The sequence below is a fragment of the Balearica regulorum genome, chromosome 2, assembly GCF_011004875.1.
Source record: "Balearica regulorum gibbericeps isolate bBalReg1 chromosome 2, bBalReg1.pri, whole genome shotgun sequence".
Lineage (NCBI taxonomy): Eukaryota > Metazoa > Chordata > Aves > Gruiformes > Gruidae > Balearica > Balearica regulorum.
Window position 1 is genome coordinate 46395680 of NC_046185.1, and position 26907 is coordinate 46422586.

General features: G+C 39.7%; 1 protein-coding gene and 1 long non-coding RNA gene across 2 annotated transcripts in view; one reads left to right on the forward strand and one right to left on the reverse strand.

Annotated features, from left to right (window-relative positions):
- The window catches only part of SPIDR (scaffold protein involved in DNA repair), a 210561-nt gene that overhangs the window by 36872 nt on the left and 146782 nt on the right, over positions 1-26907 (reverse strand). The gene's annotated exons all lie outside the window — the stretch shown is intronic.
- LOC142600377 (uncharacterized) lies at positions 106-1885 on the forward strand. The gene is made up of 2 exons (XR_012833834.1): positions 106-243; positions 826-1885. It is a non-coding gene; the product is annotated as an uncharacterized LOC142600377 (long non-coding RNA).

Genomic DNA, 26907 nt, shown 5'->3' on the forward strand with positions numbered 1-26907 from the left:
GTCCCAAACAGAGCGTTCTGTTCATCCCTTTTTAACTATTCCTTTTCTGACAAGAACAAGCAAAACTGGTTCAAACAAACAAACAAACAAACAAAAAAAGAAATCAGGATGTGGGGTGTCCTTGCAGCCGGAGCACAGGGTGCCTGGGCAGTTAAGATTAGCTGCGGAGCAGGGGGGTGGCTCTTCCCAGGTTTTCTCTGGGAGGTGAAGAGAGAGGAGTCAGACTAATCGACAGCAACTGAGGTAACAGTTATCCTCTTTTTCAAAATCTGTGCTTACTGCTGCAAATTTACGATGGTGTCGTGTGTCCCCCCGACTTTCAATATTAAGGGTGATTAATTAGAAAAGCAGATGGAATTGATTATTTTGTTTTGCTGGAGTCACCACAGTCTACCTATTAACTACTTCTTACTGGGGACTCCAACCGAGTCCACTGAAAGCTATAAGCTTTTCCAAAGCGAATTCTAATATTTAGCACTCAGGAGTTTAAATAGTTCTGAGAGTCAACAATGAAAGTGTGCTTAATATCCCCAGTCAGTAAAAGTTTGTTGATTTAGCTATTTATAATCATAAAAATACATGATTTGCAAAACTGAGAGAAGGAAAAGATCTCCCTGTTTTATTTTTACTCATCTTGCAAGCTCTAAGATTAAGGATTTTCTGTGCAACCAATGTCATCAAGTGCAAAAACGTAAATTTGGGTCTGGCAATGAAATTCTGATTTTCAGATTTTATTTACATGTAAAACTTTTATCTTTTTCATGCTTTTTTTCTGCCTTGAGATCTTAATTTATTTTGCATTTATTTTTAAATCTTTTGCAACAGAGCAGGACAAAGCAGTACTATTTCCCATTACAGAAACCGGGCTGGGGAGGCAGCTATCAGCGGGCAAGGGCCAGCAGCCCAGAGGAGCAGCCTCAGGACTTACCCACCCCCCCAGTCCACCACTGCCCCACCATGGCCTCCAGCAAAGACTGGAAGAGCAAGTATGCCTCCAGCCAAGACTGGAAGAGCCAGTATTGGTAGGACAGGACTGCCCCGCTGAACACTTCATTTTGCTCCAAGTGCACCCTGTGATTTAACCCCCTCTCTCCCAGTGCTGCACCTGCACAATACAAGCATGCTTGCTCGCTTATGATCGTCGGTTTGGCTGGCCAAATTTCTCCCCAAATTCATGGATGATCCACAGCACTATCTATTAAGGACACAACTTACACCAAGATGCTGCAGCTCTGAGTAAAGCTGTTATTAGCTGCAGGACTGCAGCAATATACTTTGGTAAAATGCCTCTCTCAGGAAGCCAGAGGAGAATGTGGCAGTGCTAGGGTCTCGGCTTGTTGGAGAAACTCCTGGGCACAGGAGAAGAAAGCAAGAAACCTAAATTGTTTAGGGTGCAGTTATAATCCATGTACAAAAGAGAACTCCCTTTGGCTCCTCAAGCTTTGACCCCACCTCAAGTTTTGGCTGGCCACCATCACGCCCTGCTTCAGGAGGGAATGTATCAGCTGAGAGGAATGCAGACGAGAGGTGAATCGATTGGAGATTGTTAGGAGATGAAGGAACAGCAGAAGGAAAACGTGGAAGGTGAAGAAAATAAGTATCAGGGTGAATGTTCTCTGATATTACCTCTTTTTCACTTCCTTTCTTACACTTTGCTGTTCTTCATGTCTCTGGTTGTTAGAGATTAGGGGAAAAAATGCCGGTCTGTGGCAACACTAGTGTAATCCTGTGGATGACCTACAAGTGTTACTGATGGAGCACTTTCCTGAAACACATCTGGATGTTTTATATCAGAAATTATGGACACAACAAGCGCTGCTGAAAAGGAAGGGCAGATGGCAGCAGTTTTCCAATTTGAAAATAAAAAATAAAGTTTTGTTACCCTTTTAAGCTTCCATTTGAACTTTTCAAAATGAGAAATCCCATTTTCTGTTACAGGTCAAGTAAAGCTTTATAAATTACTTTTAAATAAGCTGCAGGTTTGAGCCATTAACCAAACGTCACTCAAATTAACATCTTTCCATTGATTTCAATGAGCTTCATTTCATGCTGTACAGCTGGCAGAGAAAACACCTGGACAGCACCAGTAACATTCCTCCACCTTCATTTCATTCAATCATTCATGCAAATACTGTGTTTCTTTTTTAAAACTATCTAAACTGAACACCAATCAAGGATCATAATCTGGAGTAATCTTACCAACATCACATTTAAAATGTCCTATAATTTCAAGGAATCATTTTTAGCAGGATCAGAACTTGGAGCACAGCACACAGTACATAAAAAAGAATCTTAAATCTGCCCTATTCTGGTTTTTTTTTCATTTAATTGAGTAATCTTAAGACATGCATAGAGGATCTCTCACTTCTTTCATCACTTTGGTTATCTTCAGATGCATATGGAGATTTCAAAAATTATGTGTGCTAGTGTGAAGTGTCCTAAAAGAAAAAAATTTCTACTACAGCATCTTAATCACAATTGTCCTATACAGATTATAGTCTTTATTATATGTCTCATGCATGTGGAATACTATCTTATTGTAATGACATAATCAGTCATTACGCTGGATTTAATAACCCTGGTCAAATACTGAGAAACTACTTGCGTGGTATACTTGATTCTGATTTTCTCTCCCCCTATGAAAAGAAAACAGTCATGAAAGTAAGAATCTGTTCAAATACCAGTACAGCACACTTTGTTCTCATTATTTATATTCCAAGGGAAAGAAGAAAAGAGGACCAAATCTAATCAAAACTACAGGAAGAGTTTAGAGAGACAAAAGATAATCATGTAAATTAGAACCGGATTAGGGCCCTTAGTAAACCTATCTATTCATGCCAAAAGAGGTGATTTAATATTCTGTGGTTAAGATTCTGGTCTTGTGTCTTACCCAAAAGAATATCAACAATAGCACATTGTTCTCCTACCACCATGCTGGTGTTACAGCCCCTGATGTGATTCAGCACAGACTTGAAGGGAGGCACAGCTAAATGTTTGGATTTTCCTGAGCTGTCACCCATTGCAGGCCAGTAGGAGATAGAACATCACAGCCAAGATAACAAGATACCTTTTGTCTTTAAAACATGCAGTTTCCTGTTGATAGTGTTCTGTATTGTCACACTTGTTGTCTCGTCCTCTTTTTCCTGTCACACGTTCCTTCTCTAATTCAGTCATCACAGTACTGCACTGAGGAAGCATTAGGACAGGGATGACTTCTACATGCCTGTAGAGCATCTGATAGAGGGTACAAGCCCTGATCCTCACAGGAGCATCTGTGTCACAAAACCAGATCAAAGCTTTGGCGTAGCCATTTAAACATCAGTCACTGCTGCTTATCCTTCTTAACCACAGGCAACAGGGCTACTACGTGTACCTCCAGAGTACCATCAGCATCTTAGCAGTTGCATTTTTCCCTCTCAGACTCTCCACTGAGTAGATTCTCTTTGCATCAAAGGGTCTCAGACCAGGCTGCTGGGCTTCACCCCCATCCCCAGAACAAAGCATTCAGGAACCATCAGAAGGAGGTTTGAAGGTTGCTTCAAGGGGGTTCCTTCCTACTGGATGTATAATATAACACGCAGAGAACCACGAGCATATAACAAAGATGATATTTTACAGAAGTATAGGCCATGTTTTCATGCATTGACTGTTGTCATGGGACACACTGTTCATGGCATTATCTCCACTGCCAGGTAATGTCAGACACCCTTGATTTTGGCTTATGTGACACTATGGAACTCACGCACTCCTAAGGTGAAGCATAAAAAAAAGCCTAAATTTAAAACACAGGAATATGTTAAAACAAATACAGACAAGGGCCCCAAATGATCTTCTCAAGAATAGGAGACAAAATGCCTACATTTTTAATAAATGTGCTTTCTGATCAGCCATTTTTCAAACACGTTTCCTAACTTCCACCACTGCAAGAAGTGAGAAAATACAAACAAGACAAAAAGATGATAAATGAAAACACAGTAAGTTAATAACTTGTATCAATCTAAGCATTTTGTTTAACCAATTTAAAAAAACTAAGTTAAAAAATATTAGCTGAAATGGAATTTCTAAACAAGTGATTCCAGAGTAGGAAAATGGCATTGTTTCAAAACATAGCATTTCAGCAATTTCACAATTTTTCAATTGCTTGTACAAGCCTTTTATAAGAAGTTTTCATTTTTTTTACAAGATGATCTGACAGAAAAGGATTTCTTTGAAAAATTCCCAACCATTTTTCCTAGAAATATTTTTCAAAACTGCAATGCAGTAACTATTCATTAATTTTCAAGGCTTTGTTTTGACAAAACATAATTATCCAGCATACCAAAGAATAATTATCCAGTATGCCTGTAAATAGAAGCAATGCTGAATGGTGAGAGATGGAAACGCAATATAGATATTTTTCTCCCTCTCCTTCTCTCACAATAGCAGTAGAAATATATTGGAACATATAACTTCTTTTTAAGCAGAATCAAAACTGTAGGGAAAGCTATAAGAAAACCACTCTTGCATGCAAATTTTAAGGTACAGAACTTACACAAAATACAAGTGAATTTCTGTGCTTGCATCTATTCTCGGTTGTTAAAAATAGCCTATTAAAGCTTAGGAAAAGTGCTGACTCCCAACAGCAACTGCAAGACCTGATCTGGATTTTACAATGTAACCAGTTTATGTGCATTTCCAGAGAAAAGGGTGAGAAACACCCATGAGAATTTTTTTCAAGAAATGTGGTAACTATAACCTGTACCTAACCCCATTTGGATGTGTCATTATCACTAATTTTAATTCCAAAATTGCAACTGGCATGAACCGTATTTCACTGCTCTTTTTAAGCTGGTTACCTAAATAGGTTCTTTTAATGGCAGTCCCACAAAATATGATAAAAATGTTCCACACATAGAACTAGATTTTGGATTTTTTTAAATTTGTACGGATGCCTAATTCACCACAAACTTTCCTTTCTTGACCAAAAGACATCTCTGTAAACACAGGTAGTTGTAAACAAATATACATGTACAAAAATATATATTTTTTTCATATAGTGTTAAACCAAATATGTAATTACAAAGGCATAAAAAAGCATTCTGCTTCAGGGGTATGTTCCCAGCTTAGCTTGACCTGATATGACAGGACAGGATGCCCAAGAAAAACCTTGAAGATTGAGAAAACATTGAAAGGTAGCAGAACAAGGCAGTAGGAAGAACTGACTTTCTTTAAAAAGGCTAATGCTTTCCCAGTTGCCAGCCAAATCAGTGCTGAAATTCATATTACAGCATATTCCATGTTTTTTGAAGAATTACGTTTTTATACTCCAAAAAGTTTGTTAGCTACAGCATAGAAAAAGATTTATGTTCTTGTAGGGCAAACAAATGTGGCATCATCTGATTTGGGATGAGACACCAAGAGAACATTTAATTTCATCCTACAGTTGTTTAATTCATAACTCTCCCTGTCTTCTTCCATCCATTTCCTGTTTCTCCCCAACCTGCCATACTACATATGTTTTTCAGTGCTGCATATATTGACCTCCGTATACATACTTACCTCAAATTTCAATATTTGCTATCAATAAAAGATTCCCAGTATTATTCTTTTTTTTTTAATTCCACAGTGTGGACACTAGTTTTAACCCTACAGTTGGGATGTTAATGTTTTACAGCACTTACTTACATAAAAGTGTATTCTTTGTATGTTTTATATTACAATTTTGAATTATTGTTATTATTATTACGTGACAGGGAGCTGGGGCAAATCAACATTGTACATACAGCTATACTAACAACATCTAATGGATGCAGTGGCAAGAATGTTTTGGAGAAGTCAGTTATATTTCCCTACTGGGTAATTCTGTTTTCTAGCTGAAATACATCAGTTAACAACAGATTATGGTGAGCAGGGGAGGAAAAGAACCTGAAAGTGAACAAGAAGTTATTTCTGTTGTACACACGCAAGTCAGCAACCGAGTAACAACAGAAATCTTAAAGAATCCATACAGATTTGTCTTGCGACTCTGGTTAACTTCTCTAGCATCAGTGCTTATGAGCCTTACTGACAAAGCAAGCAGCCATCGGGCACCAAAGAGAAGTGCTGTCTGCAGTTATTCCAAAATGAGGCATAGGAACAGTTTATCCTTTCTGAAAAATGACTTCAACGCCTAGATAGAAGGTGCTGATGCTGGCCTGGAAGGACACACACTTGGGAAAAGCACTGTCTTCACCATCTCTGTTCTTGCCTACCTGAAGTACAACAGTGACAATTCATCTACTCAACAGGGTTTACAAGGTGTTATTTATTCCGGTTTAGAAACAAATGGATGCTACTGTTGAATTATGATAATTACCACATTGATCTCATTCTACTGACTCAGTTTATTGAAGTTGCCAGAGAAAATTGCCTAACCCTGACCACTGCGTTAAGAGTTATGGAGTGGTTCAAACTTCGAGTATTTGCAGCTGTGGAATGGGTTGCATGATTTCAGCATTACAGTGGGTGAAATGGAGTAAGGGGGAATGGATCCTCTGGATTTTACATCCTTTCTATTTTTTTCACCTGCAGCTTGATCTAACATTAAGTTGGAAAACAATTAAAGGGTCAATAGACTATCTCTCATTTGTCCTGTCTGCTGTGCAGAAAGGGACCAGACTGCACAATTTGGGAGGAATAATTAATATTAAAATAGACTGTATTTACATCGGAATCTTAAGAGATGTTCTTTATCTATTTACTTCTTCTTCAGTGACCACAAATTCTCCAAAGACATTAAAGGTTACCTTTGATGCTTTAAAAACCCCAAATAAAATCTGCTAGAAATCATTGGGCATACATTTAAAAGTATTTCATTACATAGTTTTACCTATGTATGGCCTAGCTGGAAGAATTAGAAATGGCAAATTGTGGTTTATAAAAATTATAGAAGAATGATTATTAAGTAGCCAACAAAAGTGTGCATTGCCAGTAGACCATCATTCCCAGAATTCATCCCAACAAGCTCTGTGCTTTCCTTGCTTTGTCTGTTGGTATACAGGTAAACAGTTGGTTCCACTACAGAAATACCTCCTACAGTTCCAACTCTCATGTAACTTATATCATGTAGATGGAGATTTCAAAATAATTTATCTGAAGCCTACACTGGCCAGAGATAAAGTACCACATATTTACACATCACACAAAAATGACTTAGAATCTTACCATGACTGCTCACAAAGTGATGGTCCCAGAAAGTAAGAATGTTATCTTTCAGCACTGCAGCAGCATTTTAATGTACATTAAGAAACTTCCACACAAGCTTTGCACTTCAACAGGTTTTAGTCAGAAGTTCTCCCGAGATACAACCATGCCAGCAAGAGAAGGCAAGGAATGCCTTTCCATTGTCTTTTCAAGTCCTTTCCAACACCTCTGTATAATCAAATCAAAATATAACGAGGCCAGTTTGCAGTATGTGGGTAAGACACAGAAGGATGCCATGTGAAAAGAAATATAGACATCTACTATCTCTGATGACATAAGGCTGTACTAATCGAAGTAAAACTGCCCAAACAAAACAGAAATCAGAATTTGCAATGCTGAGGGTCAGAATACTTGGTCTGCCTAGAAATAGAGAAATTTGCCTTCTGTGTTCAACTTGCTTTGTATATGATTTGTAATATTAAAAGGGGTGCTGGACTGAAATTTAACATAGGCAATCTCAGGACACAGAAAACTTTTTACGTTGTTTTCAAATTTCTAGTTGAGTAATGACAGAAATATTAACATCTCCACCTACACTTCCCCACAAACTAAACTTTTTTGTGACCACATTCAGCTAGGAAGATGTTCAGCTTCTCCTGACATGCATGTGACTGCTCTGTAGATTTCAAGATCATTTGTGTTTTCTGTAGCATGTCTTCCTAACTATGACTTGAAATCATATCCACTGAAGGATTTTTCTGCCAAATCATAAAATTCTGTATTTTTCAAGCTCTGCAAGAACAGCAAATTTTAAACTACACATTTTTTTCTGTATGTGAATTTGTGTGTGTATATATATATACACACACACGTGCACACATATATATCTCTCCATATCAAACCTGCAGACTAAAAATACTATTTGTGAGGCAGTATCAACATTTAGCATCCACAAACTAAAAAATCCACAGATTTAGCATCCACAACCTAAAAACCAGTTTCGTATCAGGGAGATTTCAGTGGAGATACCAGATTAAGGGACTTCTGCCCTAAAAAATTCATTCCCCACTCCTAAGCTGTAGCATACAAGCCCCCCTCATAACTGATGGCAAAACGGGTTGAGGCAGCATGAGAAATCAGATCAGGGAACTGATCTGGCTTTAACAAATAAATCTCAGACGCAAAAATAAAGTTATTTACCTGGAGCATTACATCCAGCGCTGGGGCCCCCAACATAAGAAGGACATGGAGCTGTTGGAGTGAGTCCAGAGGTGGGCCACGAAGATGATCAGAGGGCTGGAGCACCTCTCCTATGACAACAGGCTGAGAGAGTTGGGGTTGTTCAGCCTGGAGAAGAGAAGGTTCCAGGGAGACCTAATTGCAGCTTACCAGTACCTGAAGGGGCCTACAGGAAAGCTGGAGAGGGACTGGTTACAAGGGCATGGAGTGATAGGACAAGGGGCAATGGCTTTAAACTACTAGACGGTAGATTCAGACTAGATATAAGGAAGAAATTTTTTATGATGAGGGTGGTGAGGCACTGGAACAGGTTGCCCAGAGAAGCTGTGGATGCCCCATCCCTGGAAACATTCAAGGCCAGGTTGGATGGGGCTTTGAGCAACCTGGTCTAGTTGAAGATGTCCCCGCTCATTGCAGCGGGCTGAACTAGATGACCTTTAAGGGTCCCTTCCAACCCAAACTATTCTATGATTCTATGATTATATTTATATTTATATTTTAGTTATTGTGCTGACTTAGCATCACAAACAGCTCTTCCAGCTCAACTGAATGGGCACCCTGGTATGTAGCGGTGACAAGACAGCTCACCCGGGTAAGGAGAGGTGGGGAGATGGATGTGGAATGAGACTAATTTTAAGCCAGTTTAGAAAGAGAGAGAATAATGTATCACAGGCTTCCTCAATCACAGCTTTGGTCATACCCAAGATGAAGCAGAAAAATAAATGGGCCTTCCGCCACTGGTTGAAGGTCCATCACTACCCTCCTGCCTCAAGTGTTTGTCCTTTGGCTTGGTTTTGATGGAAACACTGGTCTGAATCCCCCCACCTTGTAATAGTAACTCTTGTAAGAATAATGTTTACACAAAAAATTTACATAGATGACAACACACAATGTAACACTAGAAACAGTATCACATTTTAATTTTATAACCACAGAATAGACAGTCCAATTTAAAAATGTAAGCTACCTAAAAGGAACAGCAGAAACACTTCAAAAACACTGAAAGCCAATCTAATGGAAAACATGTTAAAAACCCTACAAGAAGTTTACTTTTTATGCATGTTTTAACGTTCATTTAGTCTTTTCAGTGTGCCAATGTGTGTTTACAGCTGTACACTACAAAAACACACAAACAACCCAATTTCCCCTAGTAGAATTAGTTCACTGACATTGAATATTTAAAACAAAGTCTTCAAAAGTGAAGACCAGGCTTTCAAACTGAAATTTCAATTTGTGTCCAAGTGCCAGCTTCTATACTTCTGACTCTTATTTCTTCTGCTGTATCTTCTGTATAGTTTACGGAATTTGTTCAACTTATCTAAAACTTCAAATGTGGAAGCTATTTAATGGTCTGCTTTACTGACTTCCTTTTTATTTATAAATCAATTTTATTAAAAAAATAATTAAAAAATCCTCTAGTGACATCTGCAACTGTTGAAATACACTAGAGTGAGAAATCAGTGTGTTCAAATGAACATTTTAACTTCAGCATTTCCTTTTCTCAGACTGAGGCAGATCAGCTGGTAACTGGACTATTGCAAACACCATTTCCTTCAGTTTATCACTTTGTACTTGCAATAATTACAGACAGTTAAATTTTTATTTTATTTTTTCTTAATGAGCAAAATACTACTTATTTGAACATTTTTCATCAGAAGGTAGTGACAAACCCAGCAACATCTTTTGTGCTGATTTAAAGGGGGGAAAAAAAAGAAAATAAATCATGTTTGCTGTTTTTTAAAGAACTAAATGGATATAAATTGTCAGACTCTGGGTCATCACTAAGCATAGGCCAGAGCATTGGCACAAATGACTGTGTTGTGAAGCCTACAAGCTTTATTTGGTTTTTAGTTCACATTCCTGTAGAGTGAGACATTCTTAATTCGGGAGAGCTACGGGTAAACATTTATGGGAAAAAATTATTAAATATTTCCTTTCACAAAGGTAGCAGGCAAAATAAAAACAAAAACAACCCCTTCACACAACGCTAAAGGTGGTCTTTAACTATCAAAATTCAGCAAGGCAAATGAGGCATCTATGCTCCTTTCTGACAAGCACTCGGAGACTTTATTATTGGGAAACTAATCTTCCCTCCACCGTTCATCCTTCACGAACTCACACTGTTTATTTTCAGATAGGGACAGCATTATCCATATGTGAACACGCATACCAAGTAGGCTACTCAAACATATGGAGAAAATAGTAATTATTTGGGTCCTATGTTCACTTGCACTTAGATTTAGCATTACAGAGGAAGTGAAAATACTTATTACAACACCTGATGTAATACATAACTACTGGTCACTTCCCAAACCTCTCACTGAACTCCAGTAGCCTTTGAGAGCTGTTTATTGCAATTCAGTTTATGACACAATGTTTTAAATGTTCTTATTCCAAAAAACTCTTGAAAGATGAAGCCCATCTGAAGATTTTCCCTCTAAATATGAAACATGTTCTGCTTGCAGAAGATTTCACAGTTTTAAACAAATACGAAACACAGTTTATTCACCCCGGTGAAAGAAGTCATCCTGCAGACGGGTCTGAGGCTCGAGAGGACAATGCGCACAGTTGTAATGAAAGTCAGAATACAGGTTTTTCTCCTGGCTTTGAGCTTCGGCACTACAGCTCGTTTGTCTAAATTAAGTTTGAGAAATCTACAGGAACACCTAAGAACATATATCAGATGTGTTTTGATCAGTGTGTACAGACAGCAGAACCTCACTCTAACTCTACGAGCTGGAACATGTTGGCCTGACTGTACGTGGATCAGGGATATCAAAGTTCTCCTCCTCCTCTGACCAAAGTAAGATACAAACTTTCTCTACAGAAAATTCAAACACGCGCACACCATCCCTGCTGCACTTTAAACCTTACATGATTTTTAACTATTAAAAAAATAGAAGATCGCCTCCTCCTCTGCCTTATATCTACAAAATTATGCACGCCAAATGGCTCCTCGAGCTAAGAGAGTCCGAATGCCATGTCCTGCTTTCCTGGGCAGGCAGATGGATTGCATTATCACTAAATCAACGGTTTTCACATTATTATTCCACAATTAAACCTGCACTCTGTTCCACTAGTCAAACTGTTGCCTGTTTCTCAGGGAAACTGAGGGTATTTATTAGCTGGTATTATTAGTCACATGACTTCAAACATGAATCATGTTCAAAACAGTTGGCACAATAATGGCAGCTTCTTTCTGATGAATGATAAAATGCTGCATTCCACTTCAGTTTATTAGAGATTTCAGAACTCAGTTAACTGTTGCCTAATATCTCTAAAATATAGCCAAAATGAAGTAATCTTTTAAAAAATGAAAAGTTTATTTGTATGTGGCTTACTATATTTCTTCTAGGAAACAATAAAAGTGTCAAATGCCCTAACAAAACATCAAGATATTATGACACGGTGAAACAGATAATCCTGCCTGATTGCCACACCTTTTAAAATTATGTAGAAGGAGTCTTTTGTTCTGCGGTTTTCAGAATGTCAAGCAACTCAGAAATTATAATCTGGACCTAAATAAACGTACGCTAGTTAAAAATTCCTTGTTTAAAGCGTGAAATGAATCATTACTTCAAATATTCAAATAGCAACATCTTTCCTCACTTCCTTACCTAACCTCTCTTTTAAATAGCCAACCTAAGACTATACCAACAAGTTAATGGCAAGCTGAAATTTTTCATAACCTCTTTAAAACATTCACCAGACAGTTCTAAATACCCTCAGAAATGCTTAGTATTACTATTATTATGCTAGTTTAAAGCAAGAAGGCAGCTGTAAGTCTTTATGGAAGGAAAAACTGAATTATAAGGATTTCATTTTGTTTAATATTCCCTTAATGCAATTACCTCAGTTCTTGTACTTTGTCACTCTATCAGTAACATCAAGAATTGTTAGCAGAATTACAAGAAGTAGAAAGATGAAGAAAGTAAAAAGACCCTGATAATGTAATCAAGACTTAAAAAGCCCTACACGATGAAGAGTTTGTTGGGGTTTTTTTTTAATAAGAGGAAAGTATCTTCACATAGGGGTCACTTCACCTCTCATAACACATGTATATAAACTTAAAAATGTCCTTTTATTCAAAAGAGGGTTTCTTCAGTCACTCATAAAGCATTACTCACACTTGGCCAGTTGCTTGTATCAACTTAAAAGAATAACATGGAGACATGTGTCTTTAAAGTGGGGAAATCCCAGCAACCCACAGACATGAGCAACAAAGGTGCACACAACCTCTGAGAGAGTAAATGAGAGGACAAAAAGGAAGCAAGGTCAAATCTTGGGTCAATCCACTGTGAAAAATGGCTACATCAGGGTTTGAACAATTCCTTGACAAACAAAGCAAAACTGCAATGTCCAGTAGCTCACTCCCTCCAGCCCTCCTAAGTAACAGATAGTCGCTCTCAAACAAAACCACGTTTGTTTAAACACACAGTTTCTCCTACCTTCCCTCATTATCTGGTCAGAATTAATGATTATCTGATTAATAAATTGTTACTCAATTACCACTTAACCCAATCCCCATCAATTAATCCTAGGCACACCTGTCGAACCACAATAAAAAAAAAAAGAATGTTCATCTCCTCCTCTTCTTTTCCCACATTCCCCTTCCCCTCCTCCCTTTTCCACTTCCCTCAGATTAACACATTCTGGTGTTTATTTTCCTGTATCAGACCCAAGAACTACAGAGTCATCTAAACCTTTCTGATACAGGCTGAACAGGAGATGCTGGTCCCCAGCCTACCCTCTGCACAGATTATTCTACTCTCACCTTTAGCACAAGTGTCAGTGACTGCTGCAATGTTTCAGTTCTAGCAGAACTCCTGAAAAAGTGGTCTTACATTGCCCAACATCCCTCGACTCTCCTTACTCCTCCAATGCTGCTTTTTTGGGTTCTTTTTAATCTCTCAGCTCCTTCCAGAGAAGCAGTTCCTTAGCCCAGCTCAGTTTATTTGTTCAGAGAAAACTTTTATTCATCCTGAATGAACAAACTGCTTTAAATATGAAATGGTCAAAAGAAATACAAATTACTGAATAAAATCCTAATCACTGTACTGCCGTATTCCACATGCTCTGTAAGTGGTGTATATATTGTGTGCCATGTGCCAAAATTATTTGTATATAGTGCTGACATTTTTTATGTTCCCCACAATGTTTGGAATACCACACTACACAGGGTGCAAGAAGATAAGATCATTTATGTAAGCAAAATATGACCTTACAAGTGTGTAAATCCCTTATTTGCGTATGCAAGAGAAATAGCTGTGAGCACCAGTACTATTTGTATGTGCAATTATTTGCTTTACATGCCACATCAGTTCTGCAAACAAATAGTAGCTATTTAGCAATATTCATCTCTTTCTATTGTACAATACTGAACTGGGGAGAGAGAAAGATAAGACTTTAAACCATGGATAAATAGTATACTGACTGCAAGCTAACTAGTATGCGAATCTCAAGTTTGTGCTGTGAGAACAGAAATCCATGGCTGACAAAAGAGCAGAAAGTGGAAAGAGCAGCCTGATCCAAAAATCAGAACTGCAACAGGCTGTGCTGCTCTGGGAGAAAACATGGGTCTAGAAAGAATAAACACACAGTTTACATGTATCATTCATACCTATAGATATACATATAAACCCCACACCTTCTAAGTTGTGGCTTTTTTTTTTTATCCATAAGGCAAATATAAATAAAACTTACTAAACCTTCCTGCCTTAGAAATCTGAAGGTGGTGAGGTTAAGTACTCCGAAATCAACAGATGACAGTCAGATTTCAGTATATATATTCTGAACTGTAGGAAATCTGGTGTTACATCTTTTTCGAGTATTTTGCACCTATGCTTCTCAACATATGGTTAAAAAATATCTATTTGTATTATCAGGGTCTATAGATTGAACAGTCTGTTACCATTTGAATTGGGGGACATTCAAGTCCCACTCCTGGTTAAGAGTGGAAAGCTGTCGGCCTTGGGTCTGACTATGGGTAAGTGCCACCCAAACTGCTGCTTCATACCTTTGGGAAGTATCAAATGATGCCCCTACAGAGGTAGCTGGACCAGTGTGATCTACACTCTAATTTGGAGGATGGTTTGAGAAAAGCTTTACTTCAGGTCTCTGTCTCATCTTGAAATACTTCTGCCTTGGGTGGCTTGAACCTCTTGGGCTGGAGGAGGAAAGTCTACCTCTTATCTTTCTCCCCTTCTCCCTTTCCAGCCCCAACTGTTTCCATGGTAGAGCCAGCTGCAGCTGCTGCCAAAGAAAACAAGGCATTTTCCTACCTTGAGGGCATTCCCCTTTGAACATCAAAAGTCTATAGCAAACAATGGACTTGAAACAGCTTTGCAAATAAAAGGTCACAAGAATTTTTCATAATGGAAAATATCAGAGTACCTACAGGCAGGGGTTGCTTCCAGCTCACAAACGCTAGACATGCTTACAAATAGACTTCATTTTGAGCTGAACTAGTCTTTGCTGAGATATTGCATGGTCCCAGTGATGTAACTTGAATTCATTCTCCCTCTAGCTATTTTATAATCACCTTAATTGTCAGGTCTTAAAAATAACAGATTTTTAGTTCTTTGGGTAAGGAATGCACTTACATACAGTAAGAAGCCAAGCAAACCATAGGGTGTTCTGAAATAGCAGTTAACAAATTAAGCAGTGCACAAATTAGGGGAAAGGAGAAAAGGCATGTGCTACTGGAGAGCTCCAGGGAGAAGAGGAGAGCATGTGATAAGCTGTTGATGGAGCTGTGCTTTGCAAGCTCTAGCCAAAGGACAAATACAGAGAGCCCGTGGCTGCCAGGAGCTACTGAACCCATACTAGAGGAGCTATACATACAGGAGCTACTGAACCCATACTAGAGGCCTCCATGGAGAACTGGCAGGGTAGGATTCAGCAACAGCAGGAGCCACATGTTTTTTGGGCTCCTGCTCTCTGCCTATGCGTACATCCAGCCCTGCGAGCACAGCAATCTCTCACGGGGTCACATTCCCCCGTGGCCACCCTGGCCCCCGCTGCTGAAATGCCCCCTCCATTGCACTCCCCTAGTGCATCGGCATCCCTGACTCCTCCACAAGCACATTCCAGTTGTCCTCCCTCCCTCTCTCCTGCCTCTCCAAAGTGGAGGGGTTGGCAGGAAGTCTGTGATACCCAGTTTGAGTGCTGCTGCTATAAAGATGAATAGAGAAGTCTTAGTCCCTAGATCAAGAGCAGAAGATGGAAGGTGACTGAAGAAGCATTTAGTGGGAAAAATATCGGACAAGCTGTTGCTGAAGAACTTTCTGGCACTAACCCTTAACTAGACAAAATCCCTTCAGATGTGCATAACAAAATAATTTTACTGTGGGAAATTAATAGAGTTTAAATGGGTACCCTACACTGTGAATTCTGTGCATAGGTAAGCCTTCTATGTTTATCTGCATTTTTCTACATTGCTGGGGCAGTGAGGAAAGGGAGTGAGGGGAATGGGTTTAAGGCTCTGAATTTTCAGGGCAACTCATTATGTTGAAAAACCAAAATTGTCATAATTTCATAATAAAAAGAGCTTGCTTTGGACTTCTTTTTTATTTTCCCACTCCCCTACTGGACAGTTTAGTAGACACAAGCCAGAAAAGCTGGTGACTGGAAGCGTAGTTGAGCATTTGCTCATTAAAAGAATTAACCCTACCACATCTTTCACATATCACCATCCTGCCAACTCCCATGGGAAGCTGCCCAACAAGACCATCACTCTCACTCACTGCCGGCAGCTTCTCCCAAGATTTCAACACCCTTCTGTACATTCATCCTTGGCCTAAAGTGCCCAGTGTGGGAACACTCCTCCAATCTTACCTTGCTGCCTTCTTCCCCACTTAGAAAAGCCTGGTCAGCCAACACTTTCTTCACAACAGGATGAAGAAAACCTGTGAGTTTGACTAATTGCAAGAACACACTCAAATACACTAGAAGAGGTACTGCTAGGAACAAAACATCTGAGGTTTTAGATGTTAGATGTGGGGGACTGAGAAAATGGGACTTAGACTGGTGGAGGAAACTGGTAGTTAAAGGTCACTGATAACTGGGGGAAAAAAAGAGTAATTAAGATATTGTCAAAGTCACTGGTATATAAAGAATGTTTCCATTTGATAGTTTCCAGTGCTCAACATAAAGTGACAATTGGTTTATAGAAATTGTAACTTACATTTTAGCAGAGACCATCAATTCAGTTTAGTCTGGAAGCTTAAATCAGCTCAGCATTTCCAAATAGAAATAGAAATGAAAAACTGTTATTGGTAAATGGCACCATATGAATAATAATAATAGAGGGGGTTTTTTCACTCTTCTGCCATAGGGTACACATGCTAATTATCACAAAAATATCTAGAAACCTTAATCAAGTTCATGCCCCATCAGACTAGGCACATGACATACACGGCAGTTTGCTTGGACTGCTCACGTTCTTCAGCAGATTTTAACAGCTGAATGAAACAAATGCGGGGGGGGGGAGAACAATAGGCCACCTAACTAATCTACAGAAAATAGTATTAATTTTTCTGCTGTCTCTTATCTTTATTAATGTTGTAGTGTGTATGGATGGCTTTCCCAACCACACCAACAAGGTCTCTGATTCCAATATCTCCTTAAAGGTCCCTCTTCTTTAGCATCCATTTCATTTGCACATCTGTACCCCAAGACAGATGTTTCCTGTCTCCTTTTTTTTTAAGCAGGCAACACAATTATTTCCAAGATCTGAAATATACTAACCTAATACATATATATATAGAGAGAGAAAAGATGCATTAAGTTATTTTGCAAAGGGGCCAAGGGAGTTTTCTGGCAATCACTCAGCATAAGGAGTAAGGTATATGGTGAATAGATTAGATAAAATTAGTAGCTGTCAACCCAGTACTGCCTGATGACAGAAACTGCAGCGTTATCTCTCTCCTATCCATGCCTCCCACATATCATGTGCCTCATTAGGATGCTGTGGACAGAACACACAAGAAAAAGACCATCCTCAAGCCATCAGAAAAAGCCATCCAAAAAATCAGAGAAAAACTCCTGCCAGATTTGGCCAAAAAGATTTGCTTGGTTGCAAGGCATAATTATGTACTATTCTACGCTGTCACAGCATTTGAGGAATAGGAAAATCCATGCTGCAAAGGGTCAAAAATGGCTCCTTACCTCCAAACACATGTTCTTTGTGTGCTGGAAAAACTAGCAAGACTCACAAATTAAAGAGAACAGACAACTGACTCACGGAAGGGATTGATCAGTCAAGAGCTGGCTATGTTAAATTTGGCCGTATTAAATTAGATGTCACAGAAGCATGGATCTCCTGGTTCTGGCAAGGATAGAGTTAATTTCCCAAGGAGCCAGGACAGGTGATGTCAATAGCCAGGTTACGCTTTTGGCAACGGATCCGTAAGGAGGTGACACGTGCTGAAGAAGCCTCACCACAATGGACTTTGAGAAAACACTAAAAAGGCCTTTGCAAAATGTTTAGAGGAGAAAGACATTGATTTTTAGGCTACACGGTCCTGTAATACAGTATCTGATACACCGATCTATGTCCACAATATCCAAAGCTAGCAGCACGATGCTGATTGTCCCATGCATCTTTGTTGGAAAAAACCTGTTCGACAAAACTGCTTTTCCCAATTCCCCACATTCCTTCAGCTAAGTTCTTGCACAGAGGTTCTAGTTTCAGACACAAATGAGAAAGGATCCTGAATGGCAGAACAGTCAATTCAAAACAAGGCAAAGGGCCAGCACGTGATGACACCGCATAGGTCACTTCCACGTACATAATAAAAACCGCTTATGAAGCATTTAGGAGAATAGTAAATATGAACAAAAATGTTTTCTATCAGATCACAATGAACAAAAGTCTCCAGCAGATTTACCAAATGGTGCAAAACATTCCAGCACAATTTTGCTGGTTTGCATTAAAAGGAAGAACATGAACACATCAAAACTTGACTTTGCCTGAGTAAGAAATTACTCTTCTGGCCCTCAAAAAAATAGCTGACTTTGAAATTGGAATGAACTGAGCCTTGACCCACATGTGTAAAGGTAATACGGAGCCAAATCACAGAACACGCTCTGTAGGGAAGTCTAGATACTGCTGATAGAAGTTTTCCCACCTGTATTTCAAGGGTACAGCTGTAGGCACTGAACACGCATAATTCATGAGCTGTGCTTCCACAGTCTCACAGGGCTTTTAAGAGCTTGTCACATTCTTTTCAAGTGGATCATTAAGGGTGGTGTACCTAAATGGATGGGTGGAGGACATTTGTCTGAACAGGAGATTAGAAGTGATTCAATTTTGGGAGATAACCTGAACTTTTTGTCTTGGTAAGACATGTAAGTTGACATTGGCATCTGGGGCTACTCAGCAGTTTCACATATAGATACTGTTATGCAGATGACAAAGAATAGCTTTATGTCCTGTTTTTTGGCTGGGATAGAGTTCATTTTCACAAGAAGCTGGAAGGGGACAGAGCCAGGACAACTGACCAAACGAGCCAAAGGGATATTTTATACCATAAGACATCATGCTCAGTATATAAAGGGGGCTGGCCAGGGAGGAGGAGTCATTGCTTGGGCATTGGTCTCTAGGGGTTAGCAAATTGCATTGTGTATCACCTGCTTTGTATATTCTAAGAATTGTTGTTGTTGTTTTCCTCTTCCTTTGCTGTCCTAGTAAACTGTTCTTATCCCAACCCATGAGTTTTACATTTTTCTTCCAATTCTCCTCCCCATCCTACCGGGGGTGGAGGAGTAAGCTGGTGGCCACATGGTCTAGCTGCTGGCTGGGGCTAAACCACGACATGTTGTAAAGCTTCTCTTCGTGAACCATAAAGGTATAATTCTGACATGATGATGGCTGATGTAATTAACATTTTCATGAGCAGGCTAGGCTTAACAGGGCAAACTAAAGCTTTTTACAATGAACTTTTTGAATTCCCCTCAATTTGAAGAGTCCATCACTGACAACTGGTGGGACTGTGACGAAGATAAGAGGAATGGAAATTCACGCTGAGACCGTTTTACAACAGCTCAGGAATCTTCTCTAGTTTCTGTAAAACACATTGCAAGTAGAGGCAAAAGACCTGGGAAGAAGAGGAATAGCAATGATGGTCTTCAGTGCAATCTACCTTCCTCAGGAGAAGAAAACTTGAGAGGGAAGCCAGTCCCGCAACTTTCCATTCCAAAGCTTTAATTATTAAAATTACTAAATTATCTGTGAGAAAGCAATAAGCTCATTCTACACCTTCTACAGAAATGCAAAGCAGAGGATAGCCAAAATGTCCTACTTCTTTAGGTGCCTCTGCCAGTTGCCTGGACGAGCGGAGCTGTCAGAATTGTTTGGGGAACACTGACTGACCGGGAAAGGAAAGTGTCATATTGACGCAAATACCAGAGACCATGGTGCTTGTCATACTGGAGCTCTAAAAACAGCACCACTTCTGCCTTCCTCATTCTCTGTTTTGCAGTTGCTTTTGTTATTTATTTTTAAATACCATTCTGACTATCTTCCAGAAGAAGAGGGGGAAAAAAAAGAAAAAGCAAGAACTGGGAGAAACCAGAGAAGGATAGCTGAGCCATCAATTCCTCTGGGCCAAACCCTTAGGTCCAATTCATCCTGTGCTACTGCCAGCCACTTACATCATTCATAGCAAAAAAATTAGCAGTCCAAACTGGTGTGTTCAAGACTTGCAGGAATACTGCTTATTCCCGACTCATCCTAAAAGCCAAACAGAAAATACTTTTTGTATCTGCGTAGCTGCAAAGCATTATTTAAAAAGAATAGCTTTTAAACAAGCAACAAGCCATTTAAAGATGCAAATCTTACGATTTGCTACACTAAAGGTTTTTACACAAAATCCCCTTGGATGCTGGAAAATCTGTTCATTAAAAAGGTGCATGCTGTTCTAATATATATCCTATGTCAGCACAAACAGCCTTCATGTAAACACACAGCCATGAGTACCATGAGTAACAACTCTGTTTCCATCAGAAGCCCTTTATCCTGCGTAAGAGGTCTGCACGCTAATAGATGTCCTAGGCTAATGTTAACTAGCTACAGCTGGCGCGCAGCTATAAAAAGCATTAATGAAAACATAAATACTAACTTCTCCACTTCCCCCAGCCCGTACGTCAAGGCTGCGCAAAGGCATCACTTTCCAAGTGGTCTGTGTGAATGAACTGGCTGCTCTGAACCAGCTCGCTCTGGTTTCTCCAAAGTTTGTTTACCGAACAGGGTGTGCAGAGACACACTGAGCATGGGGGGACGCAGGGGGAGAGACGAACCACGTGGCCATCCGGCTCGCCCAGCAAATCCTCCCGCAAGCCAGAGCCCTGGGCTTTTAGCGATGGCTCGGGATAAAGGAAGGAAGTATCTAGTAACCAGGGGACTGACCTACGGGCATAAAAACGTCAGTCCGCACTGAAGCTGAACACAGCCTGATTCTTACAATATATTGCGTGTTTTGCTGTAATATTACTTTGCTATGCTGTACTGCTGTTATGAATTTGGTTATAATAAATAATGCATACAGCGACATGCAAAGACCCTTCAGAGTTGTGCCTGCTCTCAAAACTTACTACAGGATTTATATTTTCATTGTGCCAAATATAAAACAAAATTGCAGAAAAAAGAAAGAGACTCAGATTTATCCAGTACACATACAGAAAAGGAAAAAAAAAATCTATTTAATGGAAAAGAGGATGCATGCAACTCCAGGGTTACAAATGCAGACAGAAACATGAGGATACTGAAGTGCTACAACACTCAGATATTTTATTCAGCCGTGCTGTGCGCGCACACACACATTCTTCATTATTCTTTGACTATTGGACTGTTTATCTCCTATTTTAAAATAGTTAGTCTTGTCTTGAAAACAGTTACTTTGTCACTGTCTGTTTGTAAGCATTTCTTCAGCAGGTGACCTCAGGCAGAGACAAACCCTTCAGGTCTTTGCACAATTCCTTCCAGTCCTGTATTTGCCGGTTCCTAACAATTGTCACAAGCCAGCGTTGTCTGAGCATTAGGCCACCTTACAGGAAAAAGGGGAGTCTTCTTTTAGAAGCACATAAAGCATGTAACAGTACTTACTGGCTGTTTTCAGATTTATTTTCCATTTCAAAATACTGGATGTGTATCTTAAGACCTCAGCTTCTGAAGTCTCACCAGTAAGTAAAAATCATACCCAGCTTTTTTTCTTTTTCATTTTTATAGAGGAAATCCTTTACACGAGGCTGATGAAATTTTGGGTTCTTCACCCAAAAAGCTTAGAATCACTCAAAAGTACATTTTTAAAAAAAATTCTGTTTCCAAGGATCATGATTCTTCATTGTCATGATTGGGTCCAATGCATTATTTTTTAACTTCCTCTGATTTGCACTACCCAAACAGCAACTGCAGCCATGTCAGTCACCCCCAAATCCAGCTTCTACATATTTAACGAGAATCAAACGAAGGTTAGAATATAATCTATTTGGCTACACAGCAGTTTCCTAAATCTAACACACAGGTGTTATCCAACATGGTGCAACCCTTTGCAAGCATTTAAAAATCAATTAGCTGTTTGCAGTTTGTTGATTTGCTGAAGTGACAACCTCCAAATTAGAGGTGGCACCTCTTCTTGCTTTGAGATCTCCCCCTTCTACTTGGTCCCTATAACCCGATTTGCAACTCATTTCTTACAAATCCATGGTGTTAGCAGACTCCCTCCCCACTTACACTGTTGAAGGGAAAACAGCCTGAGAGCCACAGATTTTCCTCACTGTTGAGGCATCCACTTCAAAAGCCTGTTTTCTGAGGATCTTATTGCTACAATTCTCCCCTATACCCTGGCAGTCCAAATATGGATGATGAGTCAGATACACAGAAGCACCAAGGTAGAAGAGATGAGCTCCTATCACAGATACTTTTAATCATGACTAAACAGCCCAGGCTGCAGCAAGAAAGTTTTGGCAGTTTTCAGCTCCCTTGCAAAGGAAATACGCACTTACAAATAAATAGAAGTAAAGAAATTAAAAACACTTTTGCAAAGATTAGGCACTGAATGTTTTTGCTAACAAGCTCTTCCACTTCCCATTTACATTATGTTACTACAGTCAGTTAATTTATAGTTCTATATTGAAGATTTGACATAACTTCTTGTTCCAATCAAATTAATTTCCTTGCACGTTTTTCCTCATGCCAAACAGAATTTACAAATTTTGGCATTTGTTCAGAGGCAGGGGAAAATGCATAATCCTGTTGTTACAGGACAAAGACAAGAACATCTGTAGCTGTCATGACTAGATCACATTTGAGTTCAACAGTGGGGAACGTTGCTGCCTCAGAGAGGAAATCCATAGCAGAACTATATAGGCTGAAGAGAAATTAATGGGCAGACAGAAAGGTAACTTGCACAAAATGATTATTTTAATACCTTATGACCACTCTCATACTCCTCATACGAGGACCTCAGCTCCACACATTACTTCCTTCTCCTATGACCTACCACGCACTTGCTTGAGACTCTATTTCCATGATCCCAACCTCACTTCCCACCTCTGTGAAGCTGGGACTCCAGTGCAATCTTTTATCCCACCTCACTAATGGTGCATTCCTCGCAGTTCCCCTGTTCACTCACTCAGAAATAGAAGTGAAGGTCTCCTTGCTGGTGGAGTTCCTGCAGCACGTGCTGAATTGGGACCACGATTGCACAGCTGTGGAAGGGGTCGTACCTGACCTGCCAGGCAGGCACTCGTAAGTACGTGGCTGTCTTTGGTCTAGAATAGTTGGGAAATTACTGAGAAACATGGAATAATTTTATACTTCTATAATGATTGCCTTAAAGCCATCTTCCTAGGTAAGGATGATGCCGCTTTACAGGATAAGACAAGACAAGATCATGCAGTGACAGCACAAGTTCCAAGTGTCAAACTGCAGCACAAATGCATGGAAAGTGGAAACACTCTAGAGACTTCACTGCACTGGAATTTCACTCCTACCTGCTACCTGCATTCGTGTGTATGTGAAAGCCAGCGGACAGAGGACAGAGGCAGAGGACCCAGCACAAAGCCAGGGAGAGCCTGCCTGCTGCTTTCACTTCCATCTTTGCCTCCTTCCTTCCACTGCTGCAGACACAAGGAAGGCTACTGGGAGCAATCAATACCCTCAGCCCACTCTCAGGTGGCCATATGAAGTCAGCTTTCAGATGCAGCCCTTGCACCTCTGGTTACACAGATCAGTAAGTGCCTCTGAGCTGCACAAAGATTGTGCAGTTGGCTGGTGGCAACTGCCTGGTGGCTCAGGTTAGCACCTCCAGAAGGGCAGATCTGGAGCTGCTTCTGTGAGATCCGTCTCAATGACTGGCATACCACCAAAAGTAAGAGCGCCAGAGTTCAGAAACTACTGATACAGAGAAATAATTTTTAAAATATGGATATAAAATCCTGTTATCATGTGATAGTGAATGAAACACAGCCCACAACACAAACATGACCAAAAATTACACTCTGCAACTTCATGACATCATTCTTGGTCCATTTAAATGTGAAACCTCTCAGAAATATATTTTGCATTCAGTCCTAGCCTTAAGCACTTGTAAAGCAGGTTGTCCAGAGGTGCTCATGCTGCAGCCAAACACAGGCCTCAAATCAAGTATCTAAATTCAGTGAGTTACAAAATCATTTTGAACATGTATCAGGCAGTATGTATCAGATGAATCATTTCCTTTTTTCTTACTGTAGGAATAAAATTATAAAAATAACTAAATCTCTTAACTACCATTCCACTTAAGTCCTTACACTGTGATACACAGTAAGTTCTTCCCAGGCCTTTGCTCATTATTTTTCTCCTTTGAGGAGTATGTTCTCCAAACCCTGTGAAGCCCCCTTTAACCAAAGAGGGGGTCAAGGCATTAACTGAAATGAGTTTGAGGATCTCAGCACAGCCCGTAGCAGATCCCTACCCAGTCTGATGTTGCTGACTGCCTTTGGCTGCGAGAAATGGAACAAAAGCAGCAGGCACTGCAGCTGGTCAGGACTGGCACGTGAGCATAAGATGACTTCGTTAAGTGCATTTATAAGTTACGTACCAATTGTAAACCACAATGCTTACTGAAAGAACTAATTAAGATTGTCTTCTCTGAGGAGTTTATTTCATTCGTATTGTTTGCTGTATCTTAATCTTTTGTATTCTATAAAAGAAAGTGTATAAAAACTTAAGATACAGATGTACAGGCCTACGTCGCAGCAATATTGTCCCTTTCAAAGTCTGTCTTAATTACTAGAGTGTGCCCATAATTTTAAAACCACATAGGACAGTGTATTCCTGACTCTATACTCTTCAGGACAAAAGACCTCCTTCTTCCCAAACAATTAAGAGTATCTTTGTAACACCTTTCCAAGGAGTACTGATTTGTTATATCCAAACAGAAGCTTTTACAAAGCTTATGACAAAAAGTTATTTCTAAGAATCCTCCTTTTCGGAAACTTGCTATTGTATTAAATTTATGCTGATGTTTCTTTGCGCATCTGCTGCTCTATGCAGATACTTAAGGCTATGCATACAAAGTATTTACCTGCCCAAGTTGCACAGAAATTACATGCAATATTTGGGTAGTTAAATTTATCTCCCAACTGTTAGCTCAGTGTGTGTCCATCTAGGCATTTATAACATTTATCACTGCTCATGGTCCTTGCCTTCTGTACCATGCTAGCAGGAAAACAAATCCCAGAGACACAATCTGGCTTTTACAAAAGTTTTGGAGAGCTCCAGCATGACTTTAACACTTCCTCCAGGTCAGGACTGAAGTCATGTAGTCAGTGAAAGGTGGAGGCATAAAACACACATGGAGGATTTCTGCTCTCAGTTCTGTCAACCACATAACTTTCAGAGATACAAAAATTCAAGGGGAAGAAAGATCAAAACCAAGGGGAAGATTCCATACCTTTTATGTAGGCCATCTTAGAATAATTCTTGACAAATTACAGGTGCTGGAAAATTGCTATTCCTGGTTTAAACCAGATGTCATACAACAGCACATACCTTGATTGTGGCTCTAGGACTGGAAAATCACCTTTTCAGATTCTTCGTTTTCTGCTCCCTAGACTGGTCTCCACTATAGGAGAATATATGGGGGACCATGTCACTCTTCCCATTGCACCCATTTACATATTCCCTTGAAAACAATCAGTTGGGTGGATACAGCCATAAAACAGACAGCAGTGGGATATGAGGTGTTTGGGTGCAATAAAGCTTCCCCAGCTTTCTAAAGCCCAGTATGCAATCATCAGATGTGGGAGGTGTGAAACAGTATGGTTACAAGGTAAGTGGTGGTGAATACACAACTCTCCATAATGATGCTTCCGTACCATTTATCGGTCTCTCTATGTTATTTCCATATCTCTGTAATTTCTCTGTCATGGGGAATACATCATAAGTAGAGCTACTCCTCCTTCTTGACCAACAAAAGGCTTTGGGGAGGGTGTGATTATCTTCTGTGAATATACGAGCACTTTACTGATCAGTCTTAGGTAGCTGAGAATGGAGGAAATATAAGCCAGCAACTAGTGTCTCCGTTTTGCTAGACGCATACAGGACCCTGCACACCCCTTGTTGGCCACCTGACAGTAGGCTTCTGTTCCTGACCATTTGCTTTCCAAAGAGACTGAATCCCTGTCACACTTGTGGTCTATGCTGGCTACTGTTATCTTGAGAACCTCTTCTATATCAGCAGCTTTTACCACTGCCCTGACATATTTTAGAACAATGGCAAATTGTTTAATTGCCTATTCCTGGTGCAGGGCTGAAAAACGGTGGTGTATGTTGAGGGGTCCTTTTTTTCCTTTGTACAGAGTATATCAGATAACAGTGCTTTCACCTTGCCCTTGGACAGAATAAGACTATGTAAATATTTAGCACTGAAAAATAAATGGTAATGTCAAATTAACAAATTGTTGTACTACAGTGGCACTGGAAGAAGTCCAAGTTCCATCTACCCGTCTGCAGCATCGGCAGCAGGGAAAACAGACTTTCAGGGCTATCTGGGCAACAGCACAGGGAAGCTACAGTGTTAAATATTTAATACAATTTAATGTCTCAGCTGGAAAATGTGATACCAAAGCTGTTTTTCCAATAGTCTTTTGCCCTTACTCTCTGTTTTGGTGGCTCCAGTTTGAGAATTACAAATAGAGCAGGGTGGAGGCAAAAGGGAATAATCCAAGTGTCAGGGAGTCTTAACTGTGTATAAAATAAATAAATAAAGGAGATACTTCAAAGCAGAAGAAGGTTACTAGACCTTGAACCACAGCTGCTAGGAGAACTATTACAAGTCTGTCAAGAAGCAATTAGACTACTTTGCAAGAATATTAAAAGCACGCATCTTCACTTCTGAGAAGGATCTGAAAAGGGGAAGTCAGAGAAAACTTCTAGCTTATGGAGTACTCTCTACTGCACTTCAGTTACCTATTTCCTGTTTATTTCCCACTTGAAAAATCACATCCCAGAAACATAATGTA